We start from the raw sequence: 22,390 nt of genomic DNA, 5'->3' as shown, positions 1-22,390 counted from the left end.
TTTGTTTCTCTTTTTATTCAGCTTGCTTGTACTTTTTTTGTCTTTCTGAATTTGAAATTTGAATACCCTGTTATAATTTTTGTGGGACAGTTTTATATTTTTGAAGGAAAGATCGATATGATATTATGGAAGACATTTAGCACTCCATTACAAAAGAGAAAAACTGGAAGCAAAGAGTAGTTGCTAAGAGATGAAAGTTAGGCATTGCACTACTAACGTAGCCCTACGGACCGTACTCTTATCCCGCACACCAGACGATTAGAAAGAGCCAAGACCATGTAATTTGGTTGTCAACAATTATTGTAGGTTACTTCCTTCACACTCATAGCAATTAGAAAGTACCAACCTCCCAATCAAGATCCCCTCCTCTCAAGCGGCTTATCCAGTCCAAATCATAAATTACCTTCTTCAATTAAAATATAAAGAGTTAAGTCTAGGAGCTCTTCAAACACGTGCTTGTAAAACCATTAAGTAGTCCATAGCATGCAAGTCTCTGATCCACTTGATTAGCTCGACAACGAATATGGGTGATACTAACTCCAGTGATCTCTAATGCCAAAGCCTTGCATCCTTACCAACTGCCCAATATTAGACATGCTTGGTGACGAATCCTGCAGTGCCATCATGAGTTAATCGCCCTCCACTCGTAAATTGTTGATACCCCCTTCTTTGTCACCATTAGCAAACCTTGTAGCATCTCTACGGCTTCTTCTTGAAGTGGGAAAGGCAGTAAGATTGTTCTTCATTGCTAAACCGCTAATTAAAGAAACCATTTGAATCACATATTACACCTCACATGCGAAAATTTCTCCATACACTAACTATATGTCCTAAAAGAAATTATTCTGTGTATGAGTCACACCCAATAAGTACTTATTTGCATGCTATAATAATGGTGCATCGCATAATTTATATTTAGTGAAACTAAAGTATAACATTAACAAATACAGGCTGATTTTTCATTTTTTTCTCCATGAATTTTTTCTTAGTGTTGGGGCATAAGCTTCTTTATTCAATCAATTTTGGAACTAAGTTAAGTCGGGATTTACTGTTAAGTTTTTAGCATTTCTTCCATATGCTGTCCAAAGTGTCGTGTGGCCACCATTTGAGTAAAAAAAAAAGGTTCAAAGTCCCAATTTGATGCAAAGTTAAAAGTTTATGAACAAAACGGAAAATTAATCATAAATAAATATATGTTCTATAACATGACTATATGGATAATACTGCATGATTGTGCAATTAATATTCACACTCAAAAACTTCTCGTAGTAAAAAACTTGTGCTTACTTGAATTTTTGTCTCTTCTACATTTGGGTTGTTCTCTTCAAAATTACATGGCAGACCAATTCTACTAAGAATCGCTGTCTCTTGGCCCAAACTTAACTCTACTTAGGCCTTCCACAATAGGTCGAAAAAAGTGAGTGTGATACCAATAAATTAAGGGAACTTTAACGAAAAGCACCTGGTACTGTTCACTTTAACGAAAAACCACATTTTTACATTAAAAAGTCAATCCTGGTACTATTCACTTTACCCTTTATTTTGTCCTTATCATTAAAACTCAAAGTTTTCAAGCCATTTTCATTAGTTTTCCTATAAATTAAATCATATAAGAATACACTTATACAATGGGCTAAAAAATTTGAGTGTGGACTCATAAGTTCAATATATTAAACTCATAAGTGTGATGTATTAAAATCATAAGTATGATATCAATATATTGCACTCACACTAATGTAGTAGTGTTACTTGCTTAATTACTAGATATAAGGATCATACTCATTCAAAATATTGTGGAAAGCCTATAGCAATTTTGAGCTATTCTCTTCTATATTGCATATCATTTGCTCCGTCAGAAACTTTGAACAGAAAGGTTAAGTAGTATTCCATAATGCTGCTACATAAAACTGGAACAAGATTATGGGTCAAGTTTGCGACTAATTTCCTGGTTTGATCAGTTAAAATGACATCTTACCTAATTACCATATATCTTTTGTCGTGCTTTTTGATAATTGCTATGCTATATATATTGTCATTGTGGAGGCAAATTTCTTCCTCCTTATTCTTCGATAAAATTGCACCTACAAAACAAATAATACCTTAGGTCAAGGCCAAGAGCCTCATGCGCCCACGATGAATGGAGGGGGGTGGCTTGGCCGAAGAACCTCCAATGCCAAAGTTAGAATTTTAAGAGAAAAGTGTTTGGAGAATTTAGCAAGAGAATTGGAATTGAGTTTTAGAGAGAATGGGGGTGTTTATATAGGGGTGTGGTCGGCCCCCTTGGGAGGAGAGATGGACTGGCCACTTGGATGGCTTTTTGGGTTAGATTCTTGATTTGTAGCTAATTAGTAAATTAATTGAATAATAAATCAATTAATTAGCTAATTAATATAATTAAAAAGGAATGATTTGGGGGTTACCTTGTGGAGAGGATTTGATGAGGAAGGATGAAATAGGTTTTGGATTAATACTTATTTTGGGCACTTTTGACTTGGTTGAGGGATGATTGCCCGCTGCTCACATGTAGAAGTCTCGGTGTGCCTCAAGAGTAATCTTGTCATTTTTATCCAAAAATCCACGTATCGCCTCTTGATTATTTTTTGCTCCACAAATGCCCCCACACCTGTTGGGTTGCTCGTAGAAAAGGGCAACAGGTACAAAACTTTTCTTGCTTTAGGAAACTTAGGATTGTTTCCTATTTTGATGTAGATTCCCTCTTTAATAGGAATTTAGATCCTTCTAGGAAAGAGAAATAAATTTCTCTCAAAGCTTATTTAAGTCCACCTTAAGTGGGTTATTAAATCAACTTTGGAGAGCGATTTATTCTACCCTACAAGAGAAAGAGCTTAGATGATATTTGTTCCCTCTCCTCCAGCAATCTTCTACATCTTGCCCGTGCAAATGATCGTCTTTCGTTGCTTACTTTGTCTTCTCATTACTTCTAGGTAAGAAAAAAATTAATTTTCTTGTCTTCTTAATTTTTGGGAGCCTCGGGGCTTGAAACTTGGCTCGACAGGGGTTAAGGATGTGCAAAGAATAGGTGGGAGGAGGCCACGACATTGTTGTCGTGGGTGGTGAGATGTGGTATGTTGGCGGCTCGGCTTGGCTTGGGCCGAGTGTTGGTGCAGCTGGCACGGGGGCGAGAGAGACTAGGCCAGGCTGTAGGGCCTGGCATGGCTACTCGGCTTTTGCGGCTTGGGCTTTTTATTTTTTATTCAGTTTTTTTTTAGGCTGGGCTCGAGCCCGTGCCAGGGAGAAGAGAAAGATGAGCCGAGTGCCCTATTGGGCCATAGGGTCGAGAGCTGCTTTCGTTTTTTTTTTTAACTTGAGCCCGTGTTTGAAAGAGGAGAGAGAGAGAGAGAGAGAGAGAGAGGCCGAGAGCCCTCTTGGGCCTTGGGGCCTGTTGCGTTGTGCCTTTTCTCAAGTTGTGCAGCTGTCTAACGAATTTTCTTTGCATCTTTGTAGAATTTCTTCAAGCATGTCTTCCTCGAGCCATAAGAATGACGATGGTGTGCCCCCTTGTATCGTCAAGGCAGGTCTTTGAGCAAGGTTGGTTACTTCAAGGCTGCTTACTTCAAGATTATCTCTGATGACTTGTTTAGAGACTTCCTTGAGGTATATTGGCACACCATTTCATCGGGAGTGCGTGTGAAGCGTGTTAAGGATGGTAGCAGCCATGAGCCATGAGATGGGGCTAAGAGAGCCATCAAGTTCCACCCCTACTATTTTGTGTTGGGGTTTACTTTTCCTATTTTACATTTCTTCCAAGAAGTGCTCTGCTCCATAAGATGTGCCCCCGCCCAATGTTCTCCGAATGCGGTCTGCGTGATGGTAGGATTCCACAATCTAAGCCAATTCTTTGACTTAGATCTAACCGCCAAAGAATTTTGGTACTTCTTTGACATAGGTCATATTGAGGGAGTTGGGCAGTTGCGATCTCGCCATAAGCTTTTTGATAACTTGAGCAAGGGAGATCATGACTGAGCTAAGAAGACTTTGGAGATAAGTGGAGAATATGAGTCTGATTCTTCCCCCGAGCTGCATGTTCCAACGGTCTTCATATCCGGTAAGTAAGTTGCTTAATCTCTCAGATGCTTTGTATTTGTGTTAAGGTGCTCTTTAATTTTCTGATTATCTCCCGCTGCTTCTGTAGATTTGAAATTCGGTTCCACTCCTAAGACTTCTCCGGACATGAAGAAAGTGCATGTCGTTCTAGGTATCCCCTCCGAGTACTACGAGTGGCATTAGTTGCTTAGTCCTCTTCGTAAGGAGAGATATGGGCAACCCCCGAGAGATAAGATAAAACAAATCAAGGCTGAGGCGTTGGCTCGTCCTATCACTGTGGTGGAGCTTGCCGTAAATGAAGGTGGGAAAAAGAGACCTCCCCCACCCGCTAAGAAGAAGCTGAAGACTTCTTCCATTGCTCGCGAGGGTTCAGCGGCTGCTCCCAAGTTTGTGATTGAGTTGATCTCATCCAAGGGCAAAAAAGAGGAGGCTGCTAGATCTGTGCTAGTGGTGTTTGCCGTTCCGAAGACTGCTAGTTCGATTGCCGATAGGATTGCCTAGCGTAGAAGTTCCTTCGTGCTTCCGGTACCGAAATTCTTGCAAAACCATTTGTCTGGGGCTAAGTTTGGTTCACCTTTGGAGATGCTTGCTACTATGAAGAGTGACAAGGTGCCCCTACCTGCTAAAGTGGCGTCGAAACCCGTTCCCTTTACTGCTAAGACCGATTTATCTGCTGAGAAGAATGAGATTGCTCATGCAGGCATTCGTGAGAAATCCACCAAGTTTGTTTCTGGAGAAGTTGCTGAGATTTGTGCGGTTTTGAAACCAGATCTGCTTGAGGACATGGATGTATGTGCCAAGTTTGTTAATGGTGTCAAAGGGGTTGTTAGCCCAAGTTCTTTTCCGAAACACACGACCAAGTATAGGATGACTGCTCTGCTAGCCATGATGCAGAAAATGACGATTCTGGCAGCCAAGTGTATGCTTCTGGATCGAGAGGATACCAAGACTGCCAATGAGGTGGCAAAAATTGTGGCAACCGAAGCTTACTCCTCGGCCGAGAAAGTCAAGAAGTTGGAATATGAGCTTGCTGCTTTGAAGGGGTTTAATATCTCTACCTCCACTTCTCTGCAGCTTGAGACCGCTCGCCAAGAGATCATGAATTTAAAGACTAGGCTTGATGCAATCCAAGTAAAGTATGAAAGTGAAAAGAAGGAGATCGGGTGTTACATACCTCAGATTCAAGACCTTAAGCGTGCTGTCTTTGAACTTCGCTCCACTGCTTACGCAAAGGATGAAGAATTGATCACTGCTTACAACCAAGTGATCCACTTCAAGAAGGTTGTTGATAGGATTGAGCCTCAAGTGTTGGAACTCCAAGGTGCTTTGAAGATCAATGACGATTTGAAGAAAGAAATGGAAGAGCTGCACGAAATCGAGGCTTCGCTTACTCAGAGTCAGGCTAATTTCTACAAGCTAGATTATGTAGACCATCTCTTAGGGCGGCCGTCTGACTTTGAGTTTTCTGGTAAGACTTCGAGACCTTCTATATTTTTTCGGAAGACTTGCTCACCTTCACTTTCGAATATTCTATTGGTGAAGTAGTTAGAGAGGTTGGTGCCCAGGCTAGGGCAGCTGGGGGTGAAGCACCGGATAATGCCACTACTGAGGGCGTCGCGGCTGCTGAAGGTATGGTGACCGAGTAGTCGTGGAATGTTTAAGCTGCTGAAATGTAGTCTTCTAGGTATCATTTAGGATTTTCTTTGTTTTTCCTTGTTTGCTTTTGCTTTACTTGAACTCCTTCGAACTTTGCTAGTTGTTTATCAAATTTGCTAGAGAATTTAATAAACTTGTTTCCTTCGCTTTTCTCCATTTTCGCTTCTTTTGTTCATGCCTTAACCTTTAGACTTTATAGGCCAGTGGTGGACGTGCTGTTTTTCTAGAAGTAGACAGGCCTGCGTAGCCTACGCAGCCGTAGGTGTTGGTGTAGAACTTTGCAAAGTTGTTAGCCATAGGGTTGGCAGCCGGATGCCTTACTTATAGAAGCAGATAAGTCTGCGTAACCACTAGGCTATTAACCTTGGCTTTCTCCAATTTTGTAGGTTGGGTAGCAAGTAGCACAACACTTTAGGACTTGGTGTAGGTTGTTCTGTGCTCGGCAGTAGTGAAGCTTATCGACTACGTAGCATGTTGGCAATGGATAAGGCTTCATATATGCACGCTAGCTTGTTTAATCTTTCATAAGAATGTGTAGTTGTATAAGTCTAGCGCGACTTTACTACTCGAAGGGCAAGCCGTAGGTAGTTTTCTAGAAACCGTAAGCTACCTTAGTGCACTCGGTAGCAGCTTTAGGTTTCCAGGGCAGCCGTCCATAGGGCGTACTGCGTAATGTGCCCTCTCCGTCTCTAGGGCCCTGTTCCCTGCGGATTAGGCCAAGAGACCCAAAATCCTTTAGTTAGTTAAGCCTTGAAAAAAACCATTGTGGCCATTTCTAGGAATCTTGGTGCAAGCCATCGTGCATCTAGTTATACTAGGGCAGTGTTATGCTCGTAAATTCGCTATTATATATATAATAATTCTCCTTGTTTACACCTTTGTCTTACACTTCTATATAGGTTTTACATTATATTTGTGTTTTTGTAGGTTGTAACAAGCAAAGAGTGCAAAAGGAGCTAAAAAAGCTTTTACAATCCTATGTCTTCAGCACAGCCTGTGCAGATCAGCTGAGTTCATGGGTTAAACAGTATTTACTCAGGAAGAGCCAGGAGATTTGTCATATATGCTTGGAAAGCCACGTATGTCTATTTTTCGTAGAATTTTACAGTTCGTGAATATCATTTTTCTAGAGGGAGTTATGGCAGTTTTAGTACATGAAGGTCGGGCTACATGCGAATACAAAGTTTTCTAGAAACGTGTATCAATGTGGCAGATTAAAAGAAGATTAAAATTCCTATTTATTAGGAGTTTTAACCAATTGAAGAAAGCCAAAAAGTTAGAGAGAAAGTAAATTAAAAGTCTTTTTAATATAATGAGACTTTGTAATTGAGTTTGTAATTGATCACCGTAGAAAAGCTTTGTAATTGAAATTGTTACATGGGTAAATTTGGATGATCGAATCTTGTACCTATGCCGAGTAACAAGAGAACTAGTAATGGTTCTTGGAATTAATTATCACGAATAACCGGAATAGATACCATATTCTAGGATTCGTGTGTTTGTCAATTTCCATTGTATTATGCTTTTTCGGAGTGCAACTTAGTAGATACCATGCTAAATACTTTGAGAATGAAAAGAGTTAATGTAGACACCCATGCCTAATTCGTTGTTTATGGAAATCAATAGCTTAAAGAGTAGATACCATGCCTTTAGGTTGACAAACATAAAGCATAAAAAATCTGTTTTGTATCATAGGCTTAGGCAAAAATGGTTAGAGATGGAAGTCAAAGTCCTAACCGTTCAAACATTGTTTTCAAAATTCTTATTGCTAATTACTTTTATTTGCCTACGTTCTTTATATTGTGCTTTTATACTTAAACTTAAGACATCTCAAACTATTTTGTTAAACCTTTACTTGCATATTTGTTAGTTTTGTGAATTAATTAATTTAAATTGTTAGGAATCATACTCTAGATACATATTAGTGCAATCCTCATGGGAATGATTTCGTACTTACTTTCTATACTTGTTGATGCTCAAAACTGGAGGGGTCTTGAAACAACGTAAATTCGACCGTGAATCTTCAAGAAAGTAAAGAACACAAAATGTATCGGGGTTCACCCCAATGTTTGGGCTACGTCCACACTGATATTGTATTTTTCTATTTGTGAGAGGATTGTGAGGGTGAGAGCCTTGTAATGTGAGAGTGAGGCTTTTGAATATGGGAGTGAGGCTTGAGGATTGTGAGGGTGAGGAGGCCCTTTTATAGACTAAGGGCTCCTCCCTTTTTACATATTTGCCCCTTCATTTATTACATAATTATATTTAAGTCCCCTGAGTATTTATACGAGATCTAAATACGGAGGCCCTAAGTATGGTACAAACAGTAGTCCCTCAAGTCTTCAGTCAAAAGAGTCTTTTGGCTGGAGACTTGAAATTCAGTCCATGCATGGGCCGAAGTAACTAGATGTCGTCTAGAACTGATACTCGATATGAGGTGGTGCTTAATCTGAAACGATGCTCAACTAGAAGTAGCACATGTTGCGAGGCTGCTCGGCTTATGGCTTATGTTGCCTTGGTTGGCTCAACTTGTGGTGTTGAAGGTGAGGGAGTCCCTTTTATAGAATAAGGGCTCATTCCTCAATACATGAATGATGGGTTAGAGTTGATGCTCTCTAATGATGGTGAGGGAGTCCCTTTTATAGAATAAGGGCTCGCTCTTCAATACATAAGTGATGGGTTAAGAGTGATGCTCGCGACGAGACGGTTGCTCAGCAGGCGTCGATGTTCTCCAATGAAAATGAGGGAGTCCCTTTTATAAAATAAGGGCTTGCTCATCAATACATGAAGAATGGGTGCTCTCTAATGAAAGTGAGGGAGTCCATTTTATAGATAAGGGCTCGCTCCTCAATACATAAATAATGGGCTAAGTCCCCCAAGTATTTTTCATGAGGCCCAATTGAGGCCCAATATATGGTACATAATGTAGTCCCCCAAGTCTTCAGTCAATAGAGTATGTTCGCTGGAGACTTCAAATTGAATCCATGTATGGGCTGAAGTGGCGGTTGTTCGGAGGCAGTATTTGTATACTCTGCACTGAAGCTTTGTAGGTAAAGCTTTACAAGTGAAGCTTTGAAGTTGGAGCTTTTGTAAATGAAGCTTTTGAAGCGGGAGCTCTGTAAATGAAGCTTTCGAAGCTGATTGACATGAGTGATGCTCATGAATGTTTATGTTGATTGACATGAGTGATGCTCATGGATGTTGACATGAGTGATGCTCATGAATGTTAACATGAGTGATGCTTATGAATGTTTATGTATGATTGACATGTGTGATGCTCATGATTGTTTATTTATGTTTGACATGAGTGATGTTCATGTATAATTTTGGAGTACTGGACGTACTTTTGATCACCTGGTTGGTGATAATAGCGGCAGGCTGCCGAATAATTTTGGAGTACTGGGCGTACTTTTTATCACATGGTTGGTGATAATAGCGGCAGGCTGCCGAATAATTTTTAGAGTACTGGACGTACTTTTGATCACCTGGTTGGTGATAATAGCGGCAGGTTGCCGAATAATTTTGGAGTACCGAGCTTACTTTTGATCACCTGGTTGGTGATAATAGAGGGCCTGGCTCTTTTGGGCATATGGGCATTCGCCTTCCACATAATGTTCCAGCCCATTATTTTGGGCTTGCCTTTATTTATTTATTTATTTTTATCTGATGGGGTTATACAGATGTTTCCGAAAGATAAGAAAAATAAATTACATCATTTAAAGTAAGGAACCCTTATCTTCCTCCTGGGTCTTCCCGTAGCTTTCTCAGGGAATGGGCAGGGAACATGCATTCCCTTTCATGATGAAAATTTCATTGTTGGTAGGCATCTTCTTTGGTGGTCGACAAAATGTTGATGCACTGATAATAAAGATAATAAAGTTATCTTCTTCCAGTGGTCGACATCCTTTTTTGTTTGTGGCTTTTCACATGTTAGAGCATAATTTCCCACTTCCTTTCTTTTCGTTTTTTGCTTTTGCTTTCTCTTTATTCACTGTGCCTTGGATGGCACAAAAGCAATGTTGAGGGATCGCTTCGATAACTGTACTACTTTCTCAAATATGTTTGTTGTACCAGATGTTAATGCTCTGGACTGCGTCAATTTGAAGAGTACTCGAAGAGGATGCCCTGACCAACAATCATTTCCAGAAGAACACACCTCCTGATTCGCTTCAATTTGGCTCGTGGAAGCCTCGGTCGGAGGATTCGAAGAGGACGCTGGAATGAAGGAAGCCAGGGCAGCAAACAGCGAGCTTGTGAAGGGCGGTAAATCTGTTTCTTCTGTGTTTGGCCCGGATCTCGAGCCAAGCTCTAATCCATATTATTTTGCATAGCCCCAAAAATCCATCTCTCCAAGCAACGAGATGTGCTGTGGGTTAATTTGGTTGACAGAAGAGGGTGCATTCGCATCATCATACCTGGTTGCTCATTTGGACGATGAATCTTGATAATTTCCAAGGTCATGAGAAGTAACCAGGCAGTCGAGCATAACCCATTCACTCATCCCCTGGTGATCATGATTATTATCTCTTCCGCCAGTTGCTTCAGCTCCTCTTGCAACCGTATTTAGTTGATGGTTTGGTTCGCACGTGCCAACCTCTAACACTGGCTTACACGCTTGGTACCGGAGGCCCTCATTGCCACTTTCGCAGACACTATCCAAACGAGGAGCTCTCTGGTGTAGCCACTGAAAGCTTGGGTCTTTCGGGAATGTGAATAACACGGAATCAGTGATAGTGGAGACGAAGAAGAAGGGGAGGAACATAGAATCAGTGACAGTGGAGACGAAGAAGAATGGGAGGAGAAGGAAAGAAAAAGAGACGGAGAGAGCGCGAGATATTTTGAGTTTGGGTTTTGGGATTGAGAAATTTGGATATGTGGTTTTTAGGTGAGCAGATTCACGGTGGATATTGTGGTGAGGTTTCATGGTGGTGAGATGAAAAAGTGAGAGATGACCGACATAGCTTTTCGTGTTGGTTTCTACAGATGGCGCCAAATGTTAATGCTCAAAACCGGAGGGGTCTTGGAACAACGTAAATCCGACCGTGAATCTGCAAGAAAGTAAAGAACACAAGATGTATCGTGGTACACCCTAATGTTTGGGCTACATCCACATTGATATTGTATTTCTCTGTTTGTGAGAGGATTGTGAGGGTGAAGATGCCCTTTTGTAGACTAAGGGCTCATCCCCTTTTTACATATTTGCCCCTTCATTTATTACATAATTATATTTGAGTCCCCTGAGTATTTATACTGGATCTAAATACGGAGGCCCTAAGTGTGGTACAAACAATACTATGTGTTTGATCTTGTGCACTTGCGAGTTTAAAACGTGCAATTAGTAGCTTAATATTTAGGTTGCTAAATGCATAACAGGTAGCCCGACTCATCCACGTCTAGATATTCAAAGTGTAGAGTTTATCCTCCCATTTTGGAGAGCAGACCCATATGGGTGTCGGGAAATTAGTTTATCCTCTCGCATTAAAGAGTATGGTTGGTCCCTCGAGGGGTGCAATTCCTGTGGTGAGTCCTTAAGAAGGGCGCGATCTTCTTTTGAAGTGCAGGAAATATAAGTTGTTGTAGACATGTAGTCGAGCCAAGTTATAAATTACTTTTGAATTCCTCATTGAAAAATGAGTGAAACGAACGACTAACTTAATTATAAAGACTACATAACAACTGGATAGTCATCGGCTTGTGAGGTGGTGCCCGTTGAGCTGCTTAAGTCTTCGGGTTTTAATATAGTGGAAGGTCACACATGGTGCTTCTTCAGGTTGTAGGCGTTCCATTACTTCTCGATCTCTTTGTCGTTCATGGTGGCAAGGGTGTAATTACCATTACCTCATACTCTGCTGATCTTCTACGGACCTTCCTAAATGGGATCCATCTTCTTGGAGCGCGGGCAGTGATGAAAGCTTTTCTTAGGACTAGATCTTCGGGTTGGAACTGCCAGATCTTGGCCCTTTTGTTGTAGCTGGAGATGAGCTGCTGCTGATAGGCTATGATGCGGGTAATGGTCTACTTGCACTTCTCCTCTGCCAGATATAAACTTGTGGCTATCTCCTTACTATTCTACTTAATGTTTGGCAGTAAAGTGTTGATGCTCGGCACGATTATGTTGGAAAGAATGATTGCTTTTGAACCAAATGCTAAAGAGAAAGGAATCTCACCAGTTGCTTGTCTTTTAGTGGTGCGATATGCCCATAGACATTTGATCGGATCATATTTACATATATTTTTTACTTCAAATTCACTCGTCTTTTCTTAGTTAGTTCCTTATATTTTTGAGCTATTTACGTTATTTTTGTGTTTATAGGATTTGTCATGCAAAGAAAATAAAAATGGCACAAATGAGTTTTAAATAATAAATTCGTCGAAAATTGCTTTAGTCGTTCTCATTCTGTCATGAGTTAGCTGTTATAATTTTAATTGTATGGTCTGTTTATGTTGTAGTGCCTTAGAATATTAATTCTATGATTTTTTTCTTTTACTATTGCCGTCCAAGTTGTGGCCATCTTGTCCACTCATGTATGTTTATTATTTTCTGCACTAAAATTTGTTTCTTTTGGAAGAAAAGAAAATAACAAGTGCTTGTGCAGCGTGAGGTGGAGAGATGAGTGAGAGACAGCTAAAAGGATCCAAGGAGGACGGATTAGAAGAAAAGGGAAAGAATGAAACAGAAGGCAGCGTGCAGGAAATATAAAAAAAAGAGACTGTGGGGCGCAGCAAGAAAAAAGGGGAATAAAAGTATGGAAAGCAAAGGCATACGGGGGAGAAATAATCAGGAAAGGAGGGATCCAAAGAAAGATATACGAAAGAAGAAGAAAAAGGAGAATCCAAGGCGTGAAAGAGAGACAGAGGCGGGAGAAGAGACGCTGCCTTGGCAGCGTGACTGAAGAAAGAGGTTAAGAAAGAAAGCTGCCATTTGGCAGCTTGAGCATGAGTTGACGTCCAGTTGGCGGCGTGAAATGCTGTCTTGGCAGCTGGGGGATGGAGCTGCCTTTGGCAGCACGGGGTCAGAGAGGATAATTGGGGTCTGGGAGCGGGAGAAAGGGGCTGCCCTTTGGGCAGCTCGCAGAGACGCAGATAGGAGCACAGGAAAAACTGTGCGGAAAGAAAAAAAAACAAAAAAAAAGATATAGAAGGGACGGGAGTGAGAGAGCAGCGAGGTCAGAGGGGTGAGAGAGACTGTCCAGGCGACAGAAGCACAGAAAACTGTGCGGAGAGAAAGATGAGGCAGGAGAGCTGACGTGCAGAGCAGGGAGAGGGAAAAACGGAATTAAGGAAGACAGAGGGCAGAAGCACATAAGCACGGCAGATCTTCTCTTTCGGTTTAATTTTTCCAAACTTCTCTTTTATTTCTGTTTTTAATAATGTGTAATTAAATTTATGTTGGTTAGAGGTTAATTCGAAACCATGAATATATTTGTAATATGAATTGATTACCTTCAGTTGTGAGTTATAAGTTGTGAATTCAATTTACTTATCCGTTCGTATAAAAACTGATTTGTGTATGTTGGTTGAGAGTGCACGCTTAATTTACATGCATGAATTTGATGCTAGAATATAAGTGAATTTCACCTAATCGTTATGAACTTATTTTCACAAGTAGTAAAGGTTGCTAGTCACAATCACGTTAAGTAAATTCTTGGCAAGAGTATCATGCTTTTCATAGTTACGAATGCCTCGTCAATGCTTATAGTTTTCACAAAGTTTAATGATCTTTGATTGTATCTCTATTGTGCTTTTCACGTAGGGGACTTTTGAAGAATGTTTTGAATTGTTGTATGCGTTTTCCCGTCCAATTCAATAACTTAAGGAAAACTTGAAGATTAAAAAAGTGCTGTTCACGGTTAATCTGAAGTGTTGAAATTCACAATTTATTGAAAGAACAACTGAAAATCAATTTAGGTTGCTTATGTGTCATGTGTGGAGAAGAACCCTCTAGCTAGTCCGTCATTTATCTTTTCATTTTAATTTCATGTTTTTGTAAATTCTGTAATTTAATTAAGTTTAATTTACTTTTCATCAAAACCAAACACCCATCCATTATTAAATTATATTATTTATTTAGTTTTCTTTATTGTTAGTCTTTTAATTTAATTTCCATCCATTTCAGTTCCTAGTGTTTAATTTAATTGTTTTCATTATTTTGAGTCATTTTAAGTGTGTTTCGAGTTATTAGAGTTTTTAGCCTAGTTTTGTGTCCTTGAGTCTTGTTTAATATTTTTAAATTAATTTAGAATAGATTAGCAATCCCTCCTAATCCCCGGCTTAGAACGATACCCTACTTACATCTATACTACAATTGTCAAAAAGAGGGTTTAATTTGTGTGTCAAGAAATTTTCACATCAAAATTTTGGCGCCGTTGCCGGGGATTAGCAACTTTGCTAATCCTTTTATTTTTGTTTTTGTTTATGTTTATATTGGTGTTTGTGTATTTTACTTTTGATATTTGATTTATTTTTCTTTCTTTGATTTTAGGTTCAAATGGAGCCGAGGGAAATTTAAAGGAAAGATGCGTCCGGCTAAAGACGTTAAATCAAGCGCTTCTTGGGAGGCAACCCAAGCATTCAACGAAGGGAGACTTTGGAATCGCTAACCCAATCAGCTTTGCATTCTTCCAACCTTATCTTTACTGCTTTCATTTTGTTTTGTTTAGTTAGTTGTGTTATTTGGTTGATTTCTGTGAGTTTGTGTTATTTAGTTTAAGTGTGGGGGAAGATTAACCAAAGTCTCTTTACATTAATTTACATAAAAAAAAAAAAAAAAGATAAAATTTAAAATTAATGATAAAAAAAAAATACATAAAAAAAATTAAAAAAAAAATAAAAATTAAAAAAAAAAAAAAAAAAAAAGTACAAATATTTTACAATAATGTAAACTAATAGTATTCATTGGTCGGGTGGTGCTTCAGTAGTAGGCGGGGCTTCAGCAGTCGGCGGGGCCACAGAAGGAGGAGGCGGCAGAGGTTGATCAGTTGGAGCTTCACTACGCGGTGCCGCTCCAGAAGACGAAGGCAGATGTGGTTGGAACAAACCCACAAACCTCCGATGATCAAGTAAAATTTGACCATCGGTGTCCTGCATCTGGTCAATCTTTCTCTTCATGCTGGTGGCATAATTGTGTGCAAGCTTGTGCAATTGTTTATTTTCATGCTTGAGTCCTTTAATCTCCTCTTTGAGACTCTGTATTTCAGCCACCAACGATTCAACATGACGGGTTCGGGCAAATAGGCGTTGGGCCATGTTGGACACGGAACCGGCACACTGCACGCTAAGAGCCAGAGACTCCTTAACCGCCAATTCATCAGACCGCCTAGCGAGCAGTCTGTTATCTCTAGGGGTGACAAGATTCCGGGCCACCACCGCAGCAGTCATGTCATTTTTCATCACCGAATCCCCCACGGTAAGAGGACCGGTAGGGGATATGAAAGATGGGCGCCATATGTTGTCTGGTGAAGGCGGAGCTGCCTCTTCACCAATGTTCAAGTCAAAACGACGATCAGAAGGGCCAGACATTTTTCAGAGGTGGTGAAGAAAGAAGAGAGTCGGAATGATCAAGATTAAACAAGTGCAAGAAGGGAGTGTTTACAGGAGGGTGCTCAAGTGTGTTGTGGAACAAGCTTAACGCCTCTATAAAAAGAAGAAATCGGAGAGGCGCTCCTCAGAGAAGCGTCCTCTCGCAAATCGAAGAGTCGGGGCTCCTTTCTCAAAAGCCGGATTCTTTTCTCAAAAGAGGCGTTTCATTTCTTAAAGGCTGGGCTTGCTCAGAAACCACGAGCCGAACCCCGGATTTCAAAAGATCAATTTGTCCAGACGTGTCGTCACTTGTCACACGTAAATTGCTTTGCGAAATTCTCGGGCAGTTTGTCGAAGCACCAATTCAGAAATCGAAGAGGGAAATTCAACAGTCAAAGACACGCTAGCTTTCTCAAAAGCTGGGCTTCAACCCACGGGCAAATCTTCTTTTCCAGATTTATCCGCACGTGTCACATGCTACCTCTACAATCGACGATGCTCAGAGCTCGAAGCGCCGATTCCAGATATCAATGAGGAATCTGCTTTGCGGAAATTACGGGCAGCTTTGTCAGAAAGCGCGTAATTTGTACTATTCATCCATCTACCGGCTGCCGACAATGAGTGAGATAACAGTTCCGGTTGTGAAGAGAAGTCCTATAAGTTTCTACCTTCGCTTTCCACAGCAAAGGCACACTCTCTCAGCACTTCTCTCTCAGCACTTCTTCATCTCTGAAAATGCATTCCCAAAGAATCCTCCTAAGTTACTCTGTGTTCATAATTCCTTGGGATACTCTTGTGAACAACCCATTTCAAAGCAAAAGTATTTCATATCATAAAGGTTGAAAGCAAGAGTATCTCATATCATGCTTTCTCCCTGTCCTTTCTCCAGCCAGCACTTGCTCTCGAGTACTCATCATCTTGTGTTTCCTCTTCGTCTCTTACGTATAAGGGAAGTGAAGATGATACCTCGAAGCATGTGGAGACAACGTGCTGATTCATCCTCAACTAAGGACAAGGAGAAAGAGAGCAAGAGGTGGGCACTTGGAAAGATTGAAGAAAGAAACAAACCAACACCTCTCCCTCGTGCCTGCCCGCCATGCAGAGGAAACAAGCAGAGAAGAATGCAGCTTGCACAATCATCCCAGCAGAAGGAGTCTGAGATGAAGAACAAGAGAAGCTGCCACATCTGCTTGGAGAACAAATAAGGAACTGCAATATTCCCAAAGAGCAAAGCTCCGCCGTACAATATCATCAAATAGTAAAAAGCTAAGTGTCACCCCGTTCAAGAGGAAAGCTGTGGAAAGTCAACAAGCACGACCAATGATTACTTATTAGTTTTATTCATTATCTTTTATCGTAATTTTCAATTTTTCGTTTGCAATTTTTTTTTAATTAATTTTCTTGCGTACTTAACTGAATTATTTCTTTTCTTTGCAGGAACTTTTGGTTATTTCCACCCTTGAAGTTGATTGCAGAATTTTAGCTTGGGGGTCATCGCTTTATTTTACTGCAAATTAGGGAAGTTTTCAGTCCAATTGCGTTCTTTTGTTTCTTATTATTTATTTATTTATTTATTTATTTATTATTTTTTTTTATTTGCATTATAGTGTTTTCTGACATTGGGGACAATGTCAAGTTTAAGTGTGGGGGTAGAAATCTCCAGAATTTCATTTGTTTCTGTGTTGTTGTTTTTTGTGTTCTTAATTAGTTTTGTTTTTTTTTGTGTTCTTAATTAGTTTTGTTTTCTTTTAAAAAAAATAATAAAAAAACAAAAAAAAAAAAAACAAAACTATATAAAAAAAAAAAAACTGTGTTGTTGTTTTTTGTGTTCTTAATTAGTTTTGTTTTCTTTAAAAAAAAAAAAAAAAAAAAAAAATCAATTAGTTTTTTGTGTTCTCCAGAATTTCATTTGTTTCTGTGTTGTTGTTTTTTGTGTTCTTAATTAGTTTTGTTTTCTTTTAAAAAAAAAAAAAAAAAAAAAAAATTAAATTTAAAAAAAAAAAAAAAAAAAAAAATCGGAAAATTTAAAAAAATCCAAAAATATTGTCTTGTTTCCCTTATTGTTTTGAATTAGATTTTTGTTAGTTTCCCGACCCAATGATATAATTGGATAAAATTTGAACCATGATCATCAAGAACTTAGTTAACATTTGTTTTGTGAAATTCCTAATTCTCTTGTTAGTTTTGTACATGTTTGATCATCTTTGAAAAACCAAATGCACATAGCCTTGTTAATGTGAAACTAAAGCATGACTTAAAGCTTCATATGTGAATTTAGTGACCATATACATCCTATGTGAGTTTTTGAGCCGATTGAAAGTGTGTGCATTTTTCATACACTCCTATTCTTTCATGTGTGATGAACTTATGTGAGATACATCTCTAGAACTTGCGTAACGATCTTTCGAAATGTTTGTCATTGATTGCATGAACTTGGAAATGATGGAGGCATTAGGTTTACCACTATGGCCCAAATAACCATGTTTCCCAAAGAAAAATGATATCATTAGATTGCCAATTTGAGCCGTCTTTGTTGAGCCTTTTATTTCTTATCACCAGATATGTCTACCCTTATACCTGAAACATTTTTCCTTACCCTTTCCAAGCAAGCTAGTGAGCAATGTGAGATTGTCTTATGAGAAATGTTTGTGAAGTACTTTGAAGGTGTTTGGCAAAAGAATAAGTGTGGGGGTATTTCATGTTTGTATAAAAAAAAAAAAAAAAAAAAAAAAAAGAGAAAAGAAAAAAGAAAGATTGTACACAAAGAAAATAAAAAGTTGTTCAAGTTTCAGTTTAAGAGTGTGGTTGGAGGTGCTAAAAGAATCGTTGGAAAGGTTGAGTTCTTATAAATCTAAAGAAAAGAATTGCTTGCAATGTAGCTTGGAACTTGTGTTTACCTATTCTTTCATTTCAATAACCCTCTCCCTAAACCTCATTACGTCCAATAAAAGTCCTCTTGATTTAAGTTTTGCAATTATGATTGTGGAGATGAGATCTTTATGCAAGCTTATGGTAGAAATTTCATATTTGATTCTTTGAGCGAAACACATTAAAACTAAACACATGTGTGATTGAGTGCATATCCCGTGAGAAGGTTGCTAGTTTGCATATGATGATTTTAAAAATAAAAACTTGAAATTGCATTAGCATGGCTATCTCACACACTACACTTCAAGGATGATTCAAAGATTACTGCTAATATTTGAAACAGGAAGATGAACTTGGATTAACTTCTTTGGTGCTAGCTATGGTTCTTGATGATTTATGTTCTCAAATGAAATTCTATGAGGGTCACATCGGGGGAAACTAATGTTTTTCATGTTAGTACTTTTTCATGTTTTCTTTGTTTTGCTCGAGGACTAGCAAAAGCTAAGTGTGGGGGTATTTGATCGGATCATATTTACATATATTTTTTACTTCAAATTCACTCGTCTTTTCTTAGTTAGTTCCTTATATTTTTGAGCTATTTACGTTATTTTTGTGTTTATAGGATTTGTCATGCAAAGAAAATAAAAATGGCACAAATGAGTTTTAAATAATAAATTCGTCGAAAATTGCTTTAGTCGTTCTCATTCTGTCATGAGTTAGCTGTTATAATTTTAATTGTATGGTCTGTTTATGTTGTAGTGCCTTAGAATATTAATTCTATGATTTTTTTCTTTTACTATTGCCGTCCAAGTTGTGGCCATCTTGTCCACTCATGTATGTTTATTATTTTCTGCACTAAAATTTGTTTCTTTTGGAAGAAAAGAAAATAACAAGTGCTTGTGCAGCGTGAGGTGGAGAGATGAGTGAGAGACAGCTAAAAGGATCCAAGGAGGACGGATTAGAAGAAAAGGGAAAGAATGAAACAGAAGGCAGCGTGCAGGAAATATAAAAAAAAGAGACTGTGGGGCGCAGCAAGAAAAAAGGGGAATAAAAGTATGGAAAGCAAAGGCATACGGGGGAGAAATAATCAGGAAAGGAGGGATCCAAAGAAAGATATACGAAAGAAGAAGAAAAAGGAGAATCCAAGGCGTGAAAGAGAGACAGAGGCGGGAGAAGAGACGCTGCCTTGGCAGCGTGACTGAAGAAAGAGGTTAAGAAAGAAAGCTGCCATTTGGCAGCTTGAGCATGAGTTGACGTCCAGTTGGCGGCGTGAAATGCTGTCTTGGCAGCTGGGGGATGGAGCTGCCTTTGGCAGCACGGGGTCAGAGAGGATAATTGGGGTCTGGGAGCGGGAGAAAGGGGCTGCCCTTTGGGCAGCTCGCAGAGACGCAGATAGGAGCACAGGAAAAACTGTGCGGAAAGAAAAAAAAACAAAAAAAAAGATATAGAAGGGACGGGAGTGAGAGAGCAGCGAGGTCAGAGGGGTGAGAGAGACTGTCCAGGCGACAGAAGCACAGAAAACTGTGCGGAGAGAAAGATGAGGCAGGAGAGCTGACGTGCAGAGCAGGGAGAGGGAAAAACGGAATTAAGGAAGACAGAGGGCAGAAGCACATAAGCACGGCAGATCTTCTCTTTCGGTTTAATTTTTCCAAACTTCTCTTTTATTTCTGTTTTTAATAATGTGTAATTAAATTTATGTTGGTTAGAGGTTAATTCGAAACCATGAATATATTTGTAATATGAATTGATTACCTTCAGTTGTGAGTTATAAGTTGTGAATTCAATTTACTTATCCGTTCGTATAAAAACTGATTTGTGTATGTTGGTTGAGAGTGCACGCTTAATTTACATGCATGAATTTGATGCTAGAATATAAGTGAATTTCACCTAATCGTTATGAACTTATTTTCACAAGTAGTAAAGGTTGCTAGTCACAATCACGTTAAGTAAATTCTTGGCAAGAGTATCATGCTTTTCATAGTTACGAATGCCTCGTCAATGCTTATAGTTTTCACAAAGTTTAATGATCTTTGATTGTATCTCTATTGTGCTTTTCACGTAGGGGACTTTTGAAGAATGTTTTGAATTGTTGTATGCGTTTTCCCGTCCAATTCAATAACTTAAGGAAAACTTGAAGATTAAAAAAGTGCTGTTCACGGTTAATCTGAAGTGTTGAAATTCACAATTTATTGAAAGAACAACTGAAAATCAATTTAGGTTGCTTATGTGTCATGTGTGGAGAAGAACCCTCTAGCTAGTCCGTCATTTATCTTTTCATTTTAATTTCATGTTTTTGTAAATTCTGTAATTTAATTAAGTTTAATTTACTTTTCATCAAAACCAAACACCCATCCATTATTAAATTATATTATTTATTTAGTTTTCTTTATTGTTAGTCTTTTAATTTAATTTCCATCCATTTCAGTTCCTAGTGTTTAATTTAATTGTTTTCATTATTTTGAGTCATTTTAAGTGTGTTTCGAGTTATTAGAGTTTTTAGCCTAGTTTTGTGTCCTTGAGTCTTGTTTAATATTTTTAAATTAATTTAGAATAGATTAGCAATCCCTCCTAATCCCCGGCTTAGAACGATACCCTACTTACATCTATACTACAATTGTCAAAAAGAGGGTTTAATTTGTGTGTCAAGAAATTTTCACATCAACATTAGGGGAGTTCGTCGGGCCATTTTCCCTTTTGTCGGTAAGGGATTTCTTGAGGCAGTCGAGGATCATCTTGTTGGATGCTTCAACCGGCCCATTGCCTTGAGGATATCTTGGTGTAGACATATGCTACTTGATGCCATACTTTTGGAAGAACTTCGCCAAATCTTTGCTAATGAATTGTGAGCCATTGTTGGTGACGATGGACTGAGGGATGCCAAATCAGAAAATGATGTTCCTTCATATGAAACGCTCTATGTCTGTTTGAGTCGTGGTCGTCATGGGTTATGCTTTTACCCATTTGGTGAAGTAATCAGTTGCCAATATCATCGTGCCTTTGCCCCCAGTAGCAAGCGGCATAGGTCCTACCAGGTCGATTGCCTACTGCATGAACGACCAATGACTCGTCTGTGGGTGTAGTTCGCTGGCAAGCAGTGCTGATACTGGCTTGTAGCGTTGGCAGCGATCGCACTTTTGTACTAACTCCTTAGCATCTTGATGTATGGTAGGCCAGTAGTAGCCTGCGTTAATAGCCTTTTGTGCTAAAGATCGGCATCTGGAGTGATTTCCATAAACTCCTTCGTGGATTGATCTTAGAACCTTCAAGTCATCGAAAGGCGCCAGGTAATAGAGATGTGGTCCTGTGTAGGATCTTCGGATGAGAATGCTTTTCCACATGTAGTAGTGTGCTGCCTTTATTTAGAGCTTTCTAGACTCCAACCTTTCCATGGGGAGTGTGTCGTTGACTAGGTAGTCTATAATAGAACTTTGCCAGTTAGGAGTTGTACTAACCTATGACACATTGGTTGCTGGCTTTGCCCCTATTCTTGGCTTGTCTAGATACTCCACCGGAATAGAGCATTTAAGTTGGTGGTTGAGGGCGGAGCCTAGGCTAGTTAACGAATCCGCGTGGGCGTTGTCTGCCCGTGGAACTTGAATGTGAGTGTAAGTTTGAAATGCCTCAAGTTGTTTGCGTACCTTATCCAGGTATTACACCATATTTGGATGTTTTACCATGTACTCCCCAGTAGTCTGGCTGATGATTAGCTCGAAATCGGAATGAATTACGAGCTTCTTCACCACCAAATCTTTTGCCATTCGAAGGCCTGCTAGTAAGGCCTCGTACTGTGCTTCATTGTTAAATGCTTTAGCAATGTGCGTGGTGTTTGATTAATGCCGTGCAAAAGTTGGATTAATGTGCCGTTGGTTTAGTGATAACAACGGGATGATTTGAGATAAAGATGGGATTACATGTGGTTTTGATTTCACAAACAAGTTCAAGAGGATGGCAATCCATGGGATAATTGAAGACAACATTTTTAGGAATATTATTCTTGGTTGCTTTAGTAGCTCGGCAAACAATTTTTCAACATGGTCAGCAAGCAAGTTAGCATTATTAATACGGAGGCATTAGTAACGTGAGGGACCTTCAACACAATATGCAAATTTGTTCCGCGTAATCTCTCGCTTTATGTGAAACTGTCTCATCTTTGAGAAAAATCCTAACTTTCCTAACTTGGTAGACCAGTTGTCAACATCACCACCACCTTCGTTCACTCACCGACCGAGCTTGATCGATTAGTTGTCACGAAAAGCATTCAACCTAGCTCATTAGTTATTTG

The 22,390-nt window shown here is 39.3% G+C and overlaps 1 long non-coding RNA gene across 1 annotated transcript; it reads left to right on the top strand.

Annotated features, from left to right (window-relative positions):
• Positions 1–17,386: 17,386 nt before the first annotated feature.
• On the top strand, positions 17,387–18,783 carry LOC126610633 (uncharacterized). Its single transcript, XR_007618594.1, has 2 exons — positions 17,387–17,944; positions 17,978–18,783. It is a non-coding gene; the product is annotated as an uncharacterized LOC126610633 (long non-coding RNA).
• Positions 18,784–22,390: the final 3,607 nt, after the last annotated feature.

This window comes from Malus sylvestris, chromosome 2 (assembly GCF_916048215.2).
Source record: "Malus sylvestris chromosome 2, drMalSylv7.2, whole genome shotgun sequence".
Lineage (NCBI taxonomy): Eukaryota > Viridiplantae > Streptophyta > Magnoliopsida > Rosales > Rosaceae > Malus > Malus sylvestris.
The sequence above is the reverse complement of the archived record's forward strand: the minus strand, read 5'-3'. Positions and strand labels throughout refer to the sequence as shown.